Source organism: Nicotiana tomentosiformis, chromosome 4 (genome assembly GCF_000390325.3).
Source record: "Nicotiana tomentosiformis chromosome 4, ASM39032v3, whole genome shotgun sequence".
NCBI classification, from domain to species: Eukaryota; Viridiplantae; Streptophyta; class Magnoliopsida; order Solanales; family Solanaceae; genus Nicotiana; species Nicotiana tomentosiformis.
In genome coordinates, this window is record NC_090815.1 from 81,912,269 (window position 1) to 81,929,482 (window position 17,214).

The following is a 17,214-nucleotide window of genomic DNA, read 5'->3' on the forward strand; positions in this document are numbered from 1 at the left end:
TCTATTATTTCAGCAATATACATTTGTTTCTACAGGTAAAGAAAACTTACCTTAAGCATGCAACAGAGAACTTTGCCTCAACTATAAAGGAACATGTAGCTTATGATGAAGGTGTTTTCGATTGGAACAACGACATCACTGCTATGTCGGTATGTGACATAAAATCTTGATGAGAATTAATATTTTTATTGTATGCATTTTATCTAAGACTTAAAACTGTTATATAGATTCTACTTACAAGGATTGGATATTTCCGAGGTCTTGGTTTCCGTATGAGTCGTCATTTATATCATCAACCAACATGACTGATTTGCTCATATTCTCACATACTTCTAATTCCAAAGTACATCACAACAGAAAGTAGTGTCTTAATCTGTGAATTACACATGTATTTAACTGTCCTTTATTTTGTCTGATCATAACTTGAGACAAAAATATCTGCTTTTTCAGATGGACTAATCCGTTTAAAGCCAAGTACTTATGTAGCAATATATATCTGTTTCTAATATCTCCCTCCGTTTTTTTTCCTTTAAAATGATCAACGCATCGCACGGATACGTGTACTAGTTATTTATCAATATAAAGAACCCAGGTCTTTCATAGGCTGTAAAATTTTGAGACCAATTGTCACTTGCTTAGGATCCATGCGAATGAGCGATCCATCTAGTGAATTTTTTTATTTTTTTGCATTCCCTTGCATATGCTAGTACTACTAATATATGATTTAGGTCCTCAATCTTATAGTTGCCACTTTATTTACAACCGTTTAAACAAGTTTGGGAGCTCTGCTTTTGCAGCAACTTCAAAAGAACCATCATACCTTGCAACCAAGGCTCTATGCCTGACACGACTGTCAATTTTTTTCCACATCTGTGGAGTAAGTTTTAACAGCACCATATCGCCCACTTTGAACTCCAAAGGGCGCCTGTTTTTGTCGGCATATTTCTTCATCCTTCACTGAGCCTTTGACAAGCTATCTGTCGCTTCTTTGATAATAGCTTGTCTATCCAAACCATAGCGGTAAGCGGCTAGACATTTACCCCCAGTCTTTTGTTGCACAATCGCTGCTAGTTGTACAGGTTGCTTCCCCAATATTATCTCAAACGGACTCATCTCCGTTGAAGATGACTTGTGCAAACATGTATACTCAAAAGTCTATTATAGGTTGTGCTCTGTTAATTTTTAACCTCAAGTCACTTTTCATTCAAATACCCATGAACTTCAATAAATTTTCATACTTAAGTATATTAAGATACAAATCACAGTCTATCTAATATTCATATTGTTGGCTAAAACGGCGGCCCAATGGTATGATATAATCTGCTTTCGGCAAAGCCTATACAATTTTCCCCAAAAGGCTTTATACTATTAAAAGAATCATATACCTTATATGTAAGCTCCCAATATTTTCAGCTATCAATGTGGTATTTTATTCTCGCACCCTACAATTTCTTCCTCGAATTAAGTTCTACGCGGCCCATCACTATGATCCACGGGTCTTTCGCTCATACTACATTCCATGTGACGCATTACCACGAGTTAATTTTTGCTATGCAATGTGTGCATGCTACCCATATCGTCAAAGTATTTATGGAAATCGAAGGCCACAACTAGCTTATTTAGATGTGCACATCTCCAAGCTTGTAAGCAAACTGAGCCTCGCACCTTCCTCTATTATTGTCATACCCATCTCGTTGAACCTGGTTCTGATAATAGTTGTTGGGATAAAACGACTCAATGATACTATTAATATGGTATGGTATTGTCCGCTTTGAGTCAAGTTCGTACGGTTTTCTCCAAAAGGCCTCATACTATTAAGAGATCTTACACCTTATATGCAGACTCCCAATTTTTTCAGCTACCAATATGGTACTTTGTTCGTACGCCCAACATATATAAAAAAAAAAAAACAAAATCAAAAGACCAACAAAAAAGAAAACATGAAAAATCAACTTGTAACGATTTGATTGATCGATTAGCAAATAGATGTAGTTGCACTTTTTTCTAAAAAAAATAAAAAATTGACTCAACTGAACCACGTACACCCCTGCTTATATCAATATGCTCCTACAAGTAATAGTGGCACGCCACCTTCGAATGAGCATTGAACATATTCTACCTGGCCTTACCAAATTTCATTCTATGGAAGCGTAACTTAAAGTGCACCTTCTCCTCTTGCATTTCTTAAAAACAAGTGTAATTTACTAAAAATCAGACTCGACGAATCAGCTTAAGACTCAGTCTCTACAGGTCAATGTCAGTAGATATATCCTTACACATAAAAAATGAGTGATGTGAGTGTCTACGGTCAAAACCGGTTCTCAGTCATAAAGACTGGTCGAGATAATGACGTTTCAATCGAAGGGTATCCACACGACAAACTCGGACGAATTCCGAAGTAGGAGCATCAAGCTTCGAACTATAAGATAAATCGACGGCAAAACTCGATATCGTTATCGAGCCCGTGTCCGAATCGGACTACGGGGCAACACCGATCGACACAGGCCCCGAATATCGATACCCCAAGGCAAAATCGAGCTCGAACCAAGACTGGGGGTTCGATCTAACACCGAGCTTGAGCCAGTGCTAAGCTCGCAGACAAGAGCCGTTACAACCGCATCGAGGGGGAGAATCTTGGCGGGAATCAAGGCAGAGACAAACCATCATGGGTCCTCCACTATATGTATTATTTTATTATGTTGTTGTAGATAAAGGAGTGACCCTCTACTATAAAAAGAGAGATAGACTGCAATAGACAGGGGGAAAGAGACATGGAGATTTCATTGTGCTTGTTTTCTTTAACTCATTCAGTCTTCCCGTTCATTATTACCACTTTATAACAAAAATACCTGTATTGTCATTTTGTATCAAAGAAAATTGCATACCCTTAGAACCGCATCTAAATTTAACGTTATCCGATTTTTCGGGTAAACAGTTTGGCGCTCACCGTGGGGCTAAGGGTAACAGTGATCGTTTGATATAAACCTAAAGTACACACCAGTTTGCAACTTCAAATCAGCAATGGCTTCACCTATCGACCACGAAGCCGGCCTTCAAGATGAAACCAACAACTTGGCGCCCGGGGGCGGAAGGCCACTCGATGAAGGCGCTGAGGCTCGAATCGAAGCACCCGAAATTCGAGCCGAAGTATCATTGGATGTCAATTCACAAATAGCTTTAGAGGCGAATCAGCATTCCGAACCGGAAAGAAGCATTCAGGGCGGTACTCGATCCGTAGCTCGAGACACCCATAACGAGGAGGAGATCAGAGTCAGCTTACGGATGATCTTCGAGATGTTACAAGCCCAACAAATAACGATAGCTCAGTTGCAGAGCCAAATTCAGGTGCAAAGCAGGCCGGAGCCCAATCCACTTCGAGAAGTCACCCACAGAACGAAACCAGCCATAGAGAAGCCAAATGAGCAAGAATCGGGGACTACTCCCGAAATTACTAAATTGCTCGAGGAACTCACAAAACGAGTCGAAGCCAACGATAAAAAAGTAGAAACATATAATTCCAGGGTCGACCAGATCCCAGGGGCTCCACCAATGATAAAAGGGCTAAATTCGAAAAAAATCATTCAAAAGCCTTTTCCCTCGAGTGCAGCCCCAAAACCAATCCCCAAAAAATTTCGTATGCCCGAAATACCCAAATATAACGGAACGACCGACCCCAACGAGCACGTCACTTCTTACACGTGTATCATCAAGGGCAATAATTTGGAAGATGATGAGATCGAATCTGTATTATTAAAAAATTCGGTGAAACCCTGTCAAAGGGGGCAATGATATGGTATCATAATTTACCATCTAACTCCATTGATTCTTTTACTATGCTTGCAGATTGCTTCGTAAAAGCTTATGCCGGAGCCATAAAGGTCGAAACCAGAAAGTCGGACCTGTTCAAGATAATACAAAAGGATAACAAGATGCTAAGGGAGTTCGTAGCTCGTTTTCAAATGGAACGAATGGATCTGCCACTAGTCACAGACGATTGGGTTGTTCAAGCTTTCACTCAAGGTCTAAATGAGCGGAGATCGAGGGCTTCACGGCGGCTGAAGCAAAATCTGATTGAGTACCAAGCTATTGCTTGGACCGATGTGCACAATCGATATCAATACAAAATAAGAGTCGAAGATGACCAGTTGACTTCTAGGTCTATTACGAAAAAGCAAAAGTCGACCAGAGATCGATACCAGCCATATAGTGGAAACGATACTACTACTGAGTATCCGAGGCCGCTTTAAAATCAACCTCGTACACAGGGGGCTTTATCATTGAACGCATCTATGACGATTATCAGTTCAGTGCAAAGGAAGTTACTTCGTTATTTCATGACAAACAGTGTCTCAACGGGAAACGTTGTAAGGGCTAAATGATCAAAACGAACCATGCTTATATAGTTGGCCTGAGCCCTGACGCAAAACATGAACCCATGTATAATGACCTGCAAAGAAAGCTCTCTTCTTTACCGATATTCTATGTTCAAGATTTATTATGCAAACAGGATCGAGTTCGAATCATTCGCTCGATTGCCAAGCCTACGGGCTACCTTTATTTCGAGTTCGAGCAATCACTCACTCGACCATTAAGCATACGGGCTACTTCGACTATTACGCCTACGGGCTACATTGCATCGAGTTCGAATCATTCGCTCGACTGCCAAGCCTACGGGCTACCTTTATTTCGAGTTCGAGCAATCACTCACTCGACCATTAAGCCTACGGGCTACTTCGACTATTACGCCTACGGGCTATATTGCATCGAGTTCGAATCATTCGCTCGACTGCCAAGCCTACGGGATACCTTTATTCCGAGTTCAAGCAATCACTCACTCGACCATTACGCCTACGGGCTATATTACATCGAGTTCGAATTATTCACTCGACTGCCAAGCCTACGGGCTACCTTTATTTCAAGTTCGAGCAATCACTCACTCAACCATTACGCCTACGGGCTACATTGCATCGAGTTCGAATCATTCACTCGATTGCCAAGCCTACGGGCTACCTTTATTTCGAGTTCGAACAATCACTCACTCGACCATTACGAGTCACTCTTCTCAGTGAGGCTCTGAACCTCAGCATCATGCTCCTCTCTGATTCGGAGAAAAGCCCCGTGATACAACATCGAAGCCTGCAAACAAAAGGAGAAACATTAGAATTACCTACAACTCTGTGTAAAAGAAGTGGAGAAAACGCCATCAGAAGTTACCTGATTCAAAGCATGTTGGGCATCGTTGAAAAGACAGGAAGCCCCTCCGCATTCATCACTGATTGATCTTCTCCGGTCACCAAGGTCCGAAGGTAACTGGCAATTCCCACAGGGAAAGAAAAAATTCGGGTATCCTCGATAAAGTCGGGGACTATAAAGACGCATAAGATGATCGAGCATTACATACGTCATGGTCGGGGTCGATAGAAACGTCAACATAAACTTGATCGAGTCGTAGGGAAATCATATCGTTCCTCGCCACATCCTTTCCGAGAAACGAGGGGACTATCTGTGTACGATCAAAATCGGTTCTCAGTCATAAAGACTGGTCGAGACAATGACGTTTCAATTGAAGGGTATCCACACGACAAGCTCAGACGAATTCCGAAGTAGGGGCGTCAAGCTTCGAACTATAAGATAAATCGACGGCAAAACCCGATATCGTTATCGAGCCCGTGTCCGAATCGGACTACGGGGCAACACCGATCGACACAGGCCCCGAATATCGATGCCCTAAGGCAGAATCGAGCTCGAACCAAGACTGGGGGTTTGATCTAACACCGAGCTCGAGCCAGTGCTAAGCTCGCAGACAAAAGCCGTTACAACCGCACCGAGGGAGAGAATCTTGGCGGGAATCAAGGCAGAGACAAACCATCATGAGTCCTCCACTATATGTATTATTTTATTATGTTGTTATAGATAAAGCAGTGACCCTCTACTATAAAAAGAGAAATAGACTGTAATAGACAGGGGGAAGAGACATGGAGATTTCATTGTGCTTGTTTTCTTTAACTCCTTCAGTCTTCCTGTTCATTATTCCCACTTTATAGCAAAAATACTTGTATTGTCATTTTGTATCAAAGGAAATTGTATACCTTTAGAACCGCATCTAAATTTAACGTTATCCGATTTTTCGGGTAAACAGTAAGTCAATAGACTCAAAGAATAATAACTTATATCATGACATAATCGGACTATGTTTCAAAAATGTTTTTAGTGGAGAGCACCTTCCCAATACTCAATACATAATTAAAGATAACTTACCTCAAATTAATAAACCCCATCTTGTGGAATTAATATCATAATTTCGTAACAGTTCAAGGTCTAGAAAGAGAGAATACATAATTACCTCTTAGGATTTCTTACTTTACCATATGCACCTTTATACTTTGGAGAGTTGCCCCATTTGCTTTGTTTGAAGTGGTACATGTTCCACTTTTTGAGCTTGTGTTGCACATATATTGTTTTGCATGCAAACAGAGCGCGTGAGATGAAAAAATCTACCTCAAATCAAATTATTTTTCCAATTTTATTTTTCTTTCCTTTTCTTTTCTTTCTTTTTATTAAACCTATAATGCACAAAGGAGGCTAGACCTTCATTTTCCAATCCTGCCTCAGTGAAGTCGAAACAAAATAGACCATTTTCTTTTGTTTACTTTATCTTCCTTTTTTTTATTTTTTAATAACAGTTGAATTTAACCTTTTCTGGCAAAAGGATTTAAAGGAAGAAAGCCTCCTTATTCCTGAATCATTAGAGGAAGTATATATCTAGTTATTCCAATTTGAAGGTTGTGTTTTGTGTGGCGCTTCACATTTGGTGTTGAATAGGTGTTTTCTGGTGAATTGAAGGTTGTTGACTGGTAGTCTTTACATTGAAGATTTTGCGAGGAAAATTGGATGAGAGAAAGAAAAAGGAGAAGTCGCTAGAGAAGTATTTTCGACCGAATCTTCACTTCTCTGGTGGTGATTCTTTCATCACTAATTTTATGGAGTTCTATAAGAAGGCACCGAAATGGGTTAGGAAAGAGATGGTGGTCGACAGAACGAAGTTTTTTGGTCAAATCCGTGGTCCTGTGATTCTTTCTACGGTGGTTCACTGGTTCTCTCTTTTCGATGGTGGTGACTTTTTGTAGAAGGCGGATTGTTTTGAAGTGGGCTGATTTCCGGTGGCTTTCTTGGAGATGGTGCCTTTTCTTTATTCTAGTGATATTTTGCTGGATTCCTTGTTTTTACCGACGAGAAAGATGGAAATTAGTCGGGGAAGAAGAAAAGAAAAGGTGAATAATAAAAATAATAATGCAAAAAAATTAATTAAAAATATTGTAAAAATTGAAAAAGAAAATAAAAACAGTATTAAAAAGAAAATTATGTGGCAAAAGATGATAGTATACTGTTTTTCCGAGTTTACACCACTTCAAACAAAGCCAATAGGGTCGTAGGACACCGCAAAGTATAAGGGTGTGTCTCGTAAATTGAAACAATCCCAAAGGGTAATACCGTATTATCTCGTCTAGAAACTCATAACTCACACGTTTCAAGAAAATCCACAACTCAACTTAAAGAAACGTATAGCTCATACTTATATTGTTTTATTTATATATCTCAAATCTAAGTAACTTATGACTCGTTATTATGAAAAGTCACGTGTCATGCTCAAATTCTCTAATCTCTTGTTTACACAAAACTGACACCATCCTTATCAGTTGGGGATTATACTTGTAACTAACACCTTTGGATTGTACTCAAATCCTATATCACTGTTGTCAATTGGGATCCCACTGATATTTGTCATATTTCTTCTCTCCTTAAACTGAGTCAGAAACCAAAATAACGCGTAAAATTACCATAAGAACTTAAATCATGCTACCCATGCGCTTTATGCCTCCTATTTTTAAACGCCCAGCCCTACCACTTTTCACAATGAAGCCCGTTTTTGGAGCTTTTTCCACTTCCAAAATTTGACTTTTTATATAAATTTAATATTTAAAAGTCAAAATACATGGCATATTAAAGACTTAAACAAGCTTCTGGACCAATTTCAAGAAAGAATGATTTCCATAGCTTCAAAAATATTATGGAATTCTTCATTTGAGATCTTTTTTTAACTTCTTGACCTACATTATTCAATAGATTTTGGTACTTGACTTGCTAAAATGCAGTTAATTGCTTTTTACCATATTTTCTACATTTTTCATTTTTTATTTTTCAAAATTTAAAGTATTTTTTTGTAATTAAATTCTGTAAATTTAAAATTTATGTTTTTTAAATTTAATTTCTTCTTTGATTCTCTATTTTTATATTTTTAAGATTTCCCTTAATTTTAATTTTGAATTTTGAATTTAGTTTAATGTTTAAATGAAGTTAAATTCTATTGATTAGTTGTTAGTTTAGAATTTTTACGAAATAGTTGCCAGTATAATTATTGTTGATTTAGTTATTATAAGCTCTTAACAGCAAGACCTTGAAATACCCTCACTAACGGTTCGTTCTCACTTCTCAGCTATAATAGGAGGTGTTTTAGGAAATAGTAATGGAGAATGGGTGGTTGGCTTTGTAGGTAAAACTCATGGTCCAACACCAGTACTAGCAGCGACTTAAATCTGATGATGTCTCTCGAAATAAAGTTAGACTCCACTGATGCAATTAAATACTTAAAAATTGGATATTCAGCTAACACAAATATTATTGCTGATTGCATGTGACTGCGCCAGGTGAAGCAGGTGCAAGGCATAACTTTAGGCAAAGAAATCAAGTGGCCCATGTTATGTTTGATAAGGCTCTCAAGCAGTCCCATCTAGATAATATTATGCACTATTCTATGCCCCCTACCAGTGTAATATGTTAGAAGTAGATGGGATACATTTTGGTAAAACTCTCTCGAATGGTGACTGTAATATAATAGGCTAGTATCTTTAGAAACTTAAATGCTCTAAGCAGCATTAGTATGGGATGTAATACGAAACCTTATTAGTATTAATATAAGTTCCGTATTTCTAAAAAAGGAGGACTTAATATTATACTAATTGCATAATAATTTAACAGAATACTATTTATATTTGGTGAGAGTTTGTGAATTAGGTTCAAATCGGTTAATGTTATTTTGGTAGTTGATTGCCGAATATCATAGTCTGTGTCACGACCCCTATTTTCCATCTTAGGATATCATGATGACACCTATTTTCTAAGATTAGGTAAGCCTAAGATCATCTATTTTCTAAGACTAGGTAACCCTAAGATTAATAATAACTTAACATGAATAATCAAACATAAATACTAAAGCAAGACTGATAAAGTCATATAAGCTTCCAAATAGGATCATAACCACAACTCTTCCAAAAACCGGTGGAAATGACTTATAAGCTCTACAGAATAATCTAGAATGTCTACTACAACACTGTCTGAATAAGGAACAACAAAATGAAATGATATGGAAGGTGACCCCAAGGCCTGCGAACGCCGAGCAGGTATACCTCGAAATCTCCGGGAAGCAGCTAATAGTCAATCACTAACATCCAGCACAACAGACGTACTTGGATCTGTACAAAAAGATGTGTAGAAGCGTGGTATGAGTACACTATAATGGTACATGGTAAGTATCAAGCCTAACCTCGATAGAGTAGTGACAAGGCCAAGTCAAGACATCTACTAAGACATAATAAAAAGAATGAAAACATAATAACGAGAAGTAATGGAAGGTGGAGAAATAAATGATACGAAACAAGTTAATAACATAGACTAATGACATAACTGTAAGCGTAGAGATAACATAAAGGAATCAATTAAAGACAACCTCATTAGCCAGATATGGGCAAAAACTGATAAGACAAGAAGAATAAAAACAACAAAAAGTGTTCCACCAACAACTCTTTTTCAACATGAGATATACAACAAGGATCACAACCGAGGTACCGCCTCGTATACAACAAGATTCACAATCGAGGTACCACCCCTTATACAACAAGAATCACGATCGAGGTACCGCCTCGTATACAACAAGATTCACAACCGAGGTACCGCTTCGTATACAACAAGAATCACAACCGAGGTACCGCCTCGTATATAACAAGAATCACAACCGAGGTACCGTTTCGTATTCATTTTTCTAAATTTCAACCACAATCTTTCCTTAAATCACTGCGGAAGCCTTACAGTTAGTCTTAAAAATTATTTTTTTCCGAAATAACTACTCGCGTTTTATCCCACCTTATCACACTGCATGGCTTCAAGTAGTTCCTCTACTAGCAACACGCGTATCAATGCCACCCGATCTCACCGCATGCGTATTAATTCCAAGCCTTATACCACCACATGCATATCAATATCACAATATAATCACAACTCGCACCACAAATGCACATATGCCACAACTTGCTAATAATCAACAATATCAATATTTCAACAACAATAGCCCATGGCTCAACCACAATGTGTGTAAGAATATCACCATCAACAATAACAATAGAATATCAACAATAACAATGAATGTGAATTGCTCAACAAGGGAGACATCTCAACAATTAACAACTTCGACTCAATGTGATAACGGCTTTCACAACTTCAACACCAATGACTCAACAAGGGGATATTTCACGAATAACAACTTCAATTACAAGTAGATCAACAATTAAGGATGTAGCAAAGCAATAAGGAAAGTAATAACCTCAACTAAAACATAAGAGCAAAGTATCAAGTAAGATGTAAACAAGCGTTAATAAAGTCAAATAAGACATGTAAGGATAGACTAACACAAGTAAGAGTAGATTGACAATGAGAATTAAAACATGATGTGAAAATTCAATTAAAGGCATGAAAATAGTTTGAATAACTTAAACCAGTCAAGTACCACATATAACTCGTATACCCCCTTGTCACCTTGCGTACACGGCTTTCACATAACATAATTTACACAAACAAACCAATTCCTAAGGGGTAGTTTCTCCCACACAAAGTTAAGCAAATACTTACCTCAACTAGGCCAACTCAATCCTCAGAAATAGATTTTCCCCTAAAATTTGCGTCCACGCGCCTCAAACCTAACCAAAATTAACTTAATATCATCAAACAATGCAAGGGAAAACAATTACAATAGATAAAGCTATGATCTATACACTTTTTCTAAAAAGTCAAAAAAGTCAACTCGAGGCTCGTCTGGTCAAAATCCGGGTCCAAGGGTAGATTCCGACTACACATACCCCCACAAGTTCATATATGTGATTAGTTTCAAAATTCGAGTCCAAATCGACTCTCAAAATTCAAATTCTTATTTTTCAATAACTTGATAAAGTTTCACAAATTTTCACTTTGATTCACATGATTTTGATGTTAAATCTAATATATATTGATGAAATATAGTTGGAAATTGATTAGAATCACTTACTCAATGTTTGTAGATGAAAATCCCCTCTCCAAATCGCCTCCTACCAAGTCTAGGGTTCTAAAATGTGAGAATTGAGATGAAATCCCAACTTTCTAACCTTTTGTTCAGTTACAGATGTCGCAATTACGATATTGGGTTCGCAATTGCGAAGAATTTCTCGCAATTGCGGCACTGACAGACTCAAGGGGATCTTCGCAAATGAAAACCTTATCCCTTCGCAAATGCGACTGATACATCGCAAATGCGAAGTTTCCTACCCATACCACTATTTCGCAAATGCAAACTAGGCATTGCATTTGCGATACCTATCCCTCTTCTGCCATGTTCGCAATTGCGAAGCTGGTGGTCAAAATTGCGATATTAGAGCAACAACACACCATATTTTATGTTTTCTGTTCAAACCATTCCGAATTATGTTTGAAACACATCCGAGCCCTCGGGGCTCCAAACCAAACATCTACACAAGTATAAAAATATCATACGAACTCGCTCGCACGATCAAAACTCAAAAATAATATCTAAAACTACAAATCGGACACCAAAACGCATGAGTTTTAAAGTAAATTTTAAGAACTTTTAGAATTGCAACTAGGCGTTCGAATCCTATTAATTAAACTCCAAATTATACCAAATTTTGCAGACAAGTTCTAAATAGTATAACAGAGCTATTCCAAGTCCCAAAATCAAATTCCGAACTCAAATAGCTAAAAATCAACCTACAGTCAAACTTTTCAACTTCAAAATTGCCAAATTTTGGCAAAACAACACAATTCAACTTACAGACTTCCGAATTCGATTCCAGGCGTATGCCCAAGTCCAAAATCAAGATAAGAAGCTATCAGAGCCATCAAAATATCGTTTTGGAGCTGTTTTCATAAACGTTAACCATTGGTCAACATAAACAACTTAGGCTTCTAAGCCAGGACTCAAAGAGTCCAAATCAACCCGAAATCTTCCAGGAACGCAACTAATCAACCTCATAAGTCATAAAAGCATAAATACACATGTGTGAAGTATCAAAAGTGAAAACGGGGCACAATTATACAAAACTACCGATCCGGTCGTTATATTTTTTCACTCTTAAAACAAATATTCGTTCTCGAATGTTCATAAGGATATACCTGATATGATAAATAGATGAGGCTAACGACTCCGTATGTCATACTCGGTCTCCCAGGTCGCTTCCTCGACCGGATGACCACTCCATTGAACCTTCACTGAAATAATATTCTTTGATCTCAACTTCCGGACTTGTCTGTCTAACATAGCCACTGGCTCCTTAATATAAGTAATATCCATGTCCAGTTGGACTGAGCTGAAGTCTAAAACATGAGATGAATCACCATAATACTTCCGGAGCATAGAAACATGGAACACCGGATGAACTGCAGATAAGCTAGGTGGCAATGCAAGTTTGTAGGCCACCTCACCAATCCTTTCAAGGATCTCAAAAGGTCCGATATACCTAGGGCTAAACTTGGCCTTTTTCCCGAACCTCATCACACCTTCCATAGTTGAAACTCGGAGCAAGACGCGCTCTCGAACCATAAATGCTACATCATGAATCTTCCGATCAACATAACTCTTCTATCTAGACTGGGATGTACGAAGCCGATCCTGAATCAACTTGACCTTCTCAAGGCATCTCGAACCAAATCCGTGCCCAATAACTTAGCCTCTCCCAGCTCAAACCATCCAATTGGAGAACGACACCGTCTCCCATATAATGCCTCATAAGGAAACATCTGAATACTCGATTGGTAGCTATTCTTGTAGGCAAACTCCGCAAGCGGCAAGAACTGATCCCAAGTACCCCCGAATTCCATAACACATGCAAGAAGCATATCCTCTAATATATGAATTGTGCACTTGGACTGTCCGTCCGTCTGGGGGTGAAATGCCTAACTCACACTGCATAGCTTTCTAGAAATGCGATGTAAACTGTGTGCCCCGATCAGAGATGATGGATACTGGCACACCATAAAGTCGGACAATCTCGCAGATATAGATATGAGCTAGCTGCTCTGAAGAATAAGTAGTCACCACCAGAATGAAATGAGCCAACTTGGTCAACCTATCCACAATAACCTATCAATGACAAATTTCTTCTAAGTCCATGGGAGCCCAACAACGAAGTCCATGGTAACACTCTCCCACTTCTAATTGGGAATCTCAAGTCTGTGAAGCAAACCGCTTGGCCTCTGATGCTCATACTTCACTTGCTGGCAATTTAGGCACCGAGCTACATACTCCACCATATCTTTCTTCATTCTCCTCCATCAATAGTGCTGCCTCAAATCTTGATATATCTTAGCGGCACCCGGATGAATGGAGTACCGCGAACTATGGGTCTCATCAAGGATCATCTCACACAACCCATCCACATTGGGCACACATAATCAGCCCTGCATCCGCAACACCCCATCACCTCCAATAGGAACCTCCTTGGCATCGTCGTGTTGTACCGTGTCCTTAAGGATAAGCAAATGGGGGCCGTCATACTGACGCTCTCTGATGCAATCATATAAAGAGGACCGGCAGACAACCAGATTAGCCTTCCTAGGTTGATGTAGAATGGTGATATCATAGTCTTTAAGCAACTCTAACTATCTCCGCTACCGCAAATTAAGATATTTCTGTTTGAACAGATGTTGGAGGCTCTGGTGATCGGTATAGACCTCACATGGGACACCATACAAATAGTGCCGCCAAATCTTCAAGGCATGAACAATAGCTGCCAATTCCAAGTTGTGGATAGGATAATTCTTCTCATGAACCTTCAACTGCCAAGACGCATAGGCAATTACTACCATCTTGCATCAACAACGCGCCAAGGCCAACACGTGATGCATCACAATACACAGTATAAGACCCTGAACCCATATGCAACACCAACACTGAGGCTATAGTCAAAGAAGCCTTGAGCTTTTGAAAGCTCGCCTCACACTCCTCTACCCATTTGAAAGGAGCACCCTTCTGGGTCAATCTGGTCATAGGTGCAGCAATGGATGAGAAACCCTCTATTAAACAACGATAATACCTGGCCAAACCAAGGAAACTCCGAATCTCAATAGTTGAAGACGGTCTGCGCCAATTCTGAACTGCTTCAATATTTTTGAGTCTACCTTAATCCCCTCACTCAATAACACATGACCCAAAAATGCCACTGAATCAAGCCAGAATTCATACTTAGAGAATTTTGCATACAACTTCTTCTCTCTCAGGGTCTGGAGCACGGTCATCAGATAATGCTCATGAAGTTCTCGACTGCAGGAGTACACCAAGATGTCGTCAATAAAAACAATGATGAATGAATCAAGGTATGGCTGGAATACACTATTCATCAGGTGCATAAATGTTGCTGGGGCGTTGGTCAGCCCAAATGACATCACAAGGAACTTGTAGTGACCATACCGAGTCCTAAAGGCAGTCTTTAGAATATCTAGATCCCGAATCTTCGGCTGATGATACCTTGACCACAAATCAATCTTTGAGAATAATTTGGCACCCTGTAGATGATCAAATAAGTCATCAATGCGCGATAATGGTTACATGTTTTTCACTGTAACCTTTCAACTGCCGATAATCAATACACATGCGCATAGAACCATCCTTCTTCTTCACAAACAAAACCGGAGCACCCCAAGGCGACACACTAGGCCGAATGAAACCCTTATCAAGAAACTATTGTAACTGATCCTCCACTCATTCAACTCTACTGGTGCCATGCGATATAGTGGAATAGAAATGGGTTGAGCGCCCGACAACAAGTCAATACCAAAATCAATATCTCTATCGGGCGGCATGCCTAGAAGATCTACTAGAAATATATCTGGGAAGTCCCTCGCTACCGGAACTGACTCAATAGTAAGAGTATCAGCACTGACATCTCTCACAAAGGTAGATATGCATCACACCCCTTCTCAACCATCTGCTGAGCCTTTAGAAATGACACAACTCTATTGGGATCATAATCCAATGTACCCTTCCACTCTAACTGTGGTAAACCTGGCATAGCCAATGTCACATTCTTGGCGTGACAATCTAGAATAGCATGATAGGGCGACAGTCAGTTCATGCCCAAGATTACATTAAAGTATACAATACTAAGAAATAATTGATCAACCCTGGTCTCAAAACTACCAATAACAACTAAACACGACCGATACACACGGTCCACAATAATAGAATCTCCCACATGCGTGGACACATAAATAGGAGAACTCAAAGAATCACGACATATATCCAAATACAGAGCAAAGTAAGATGACACATATGGATAAGTGGATCCCGTATCAAATAAGACCGATGCATCTCTATGACAAACCAGAACTATACCTGTGATGACTGCCTCTGAAGTGATTGCCTCCGTTCTACCCGGAAAAGCATAGAATCTGGACTGGCCTCCCCCTGTAGGGCGAACTCTACCTACCCATTCCCCACCCCTAGCTGGCTATGGATGTGGAGCGGCAGCTGGAGCAGCAACCATGGTTTGTGAAGTCTGTGGACCTGACTGAATCCGTAAAGCCTGAGTAGTCTGTAAAGGTGCACCTGTCACGACCCAAACCGATGGGCCATGACGGGCACCCGGCACCTTACTCAACAGAGTACCAACATAATGTATATTTTGTATGACGGCCCAACCTAATATAAAAACTCATACACGTGACATACGGGCCTATAAGGCCAACATGATCATTTATAAACTCAAAACATAGGCCGACAAGGCCATACAAGTATCCGTACACATGAGATCTGTCTACAAGCCTCTAAGAATACATAATTATCATAAAGGTCAGGATAGAACCCCGCCATACTAATCAATACATGTCCTAATGATACTGACCAAATAGCAACTCTAGAGAAAATGGAGCGCACCAACATCTTTCACTAAGCTGGTAGCCTACTTGGAGGGATCTCAACCTGTCTATCGAGACCTGCGGGCATGAAACGTAGCGTTCCCAGGCAAAGGGACGTCAGTACAAATAATGTACCGAGTATGTAAGGAATGAAAATCAGTAAATAATAGACATGAGAGAAACACGGAGTAAAAGACTCAATATGTAAGTCTAAATAACTCTGTGAATCAATAGTTACAATTTCATGCATATGCGTATAAATGTCATACCATGCATAGGTATATGCGTTCATAACATCATCAAGCCTCTAAGGGCATCCCATCATATCTTCTTGGCCACTGTGGGCAAATCATCAACGTATACCAGCTGATCAGGTGGTGGTGCGTATATAACGCTGTAACCTTTTCTCATACCCCATATACATATAATATATGCGTATATAACGTCATCTGTTCATGGGTCAATGTACATGTATAAATGCATGAAATGTATATGAAATACGTTAATAAGATTTCTCGAAATTTGGTAAGACCAATATGTCTTCGGATAAACTTTATCAACTACATAGTTTTCTAAGACCAATGAACATAAGATATAATAATAATTCACATAGGGAATTAAGAACGTAGGTATCTCTAATACTTCTATGAATAGAGTCCTTTATGAAAGTTGTGCATTTGCTTATTTCGTTTGTATCGTACGGATCATGACAAAAGAAAGAAGGGATAGCCTTAACATACCTGAGCCGATTCTCTTGACAATCCCTCTAACACCCATTAATTACGAAAAATACACGTAATGGCAGATCGAAGTAGGAAAATATCCGTATGATGTTCTTGAGAAATATTATATCGGCCCCCCTTAGAATTGCAAATCCCGTTGCTATTACGTAGTATAACTTCGTATGAATTTCTTGGTTGGAGATACGTCACTTTGTATATTAGATTAAGCACCTCTCTTTTGTGAAGTTACTTACGTTACTAA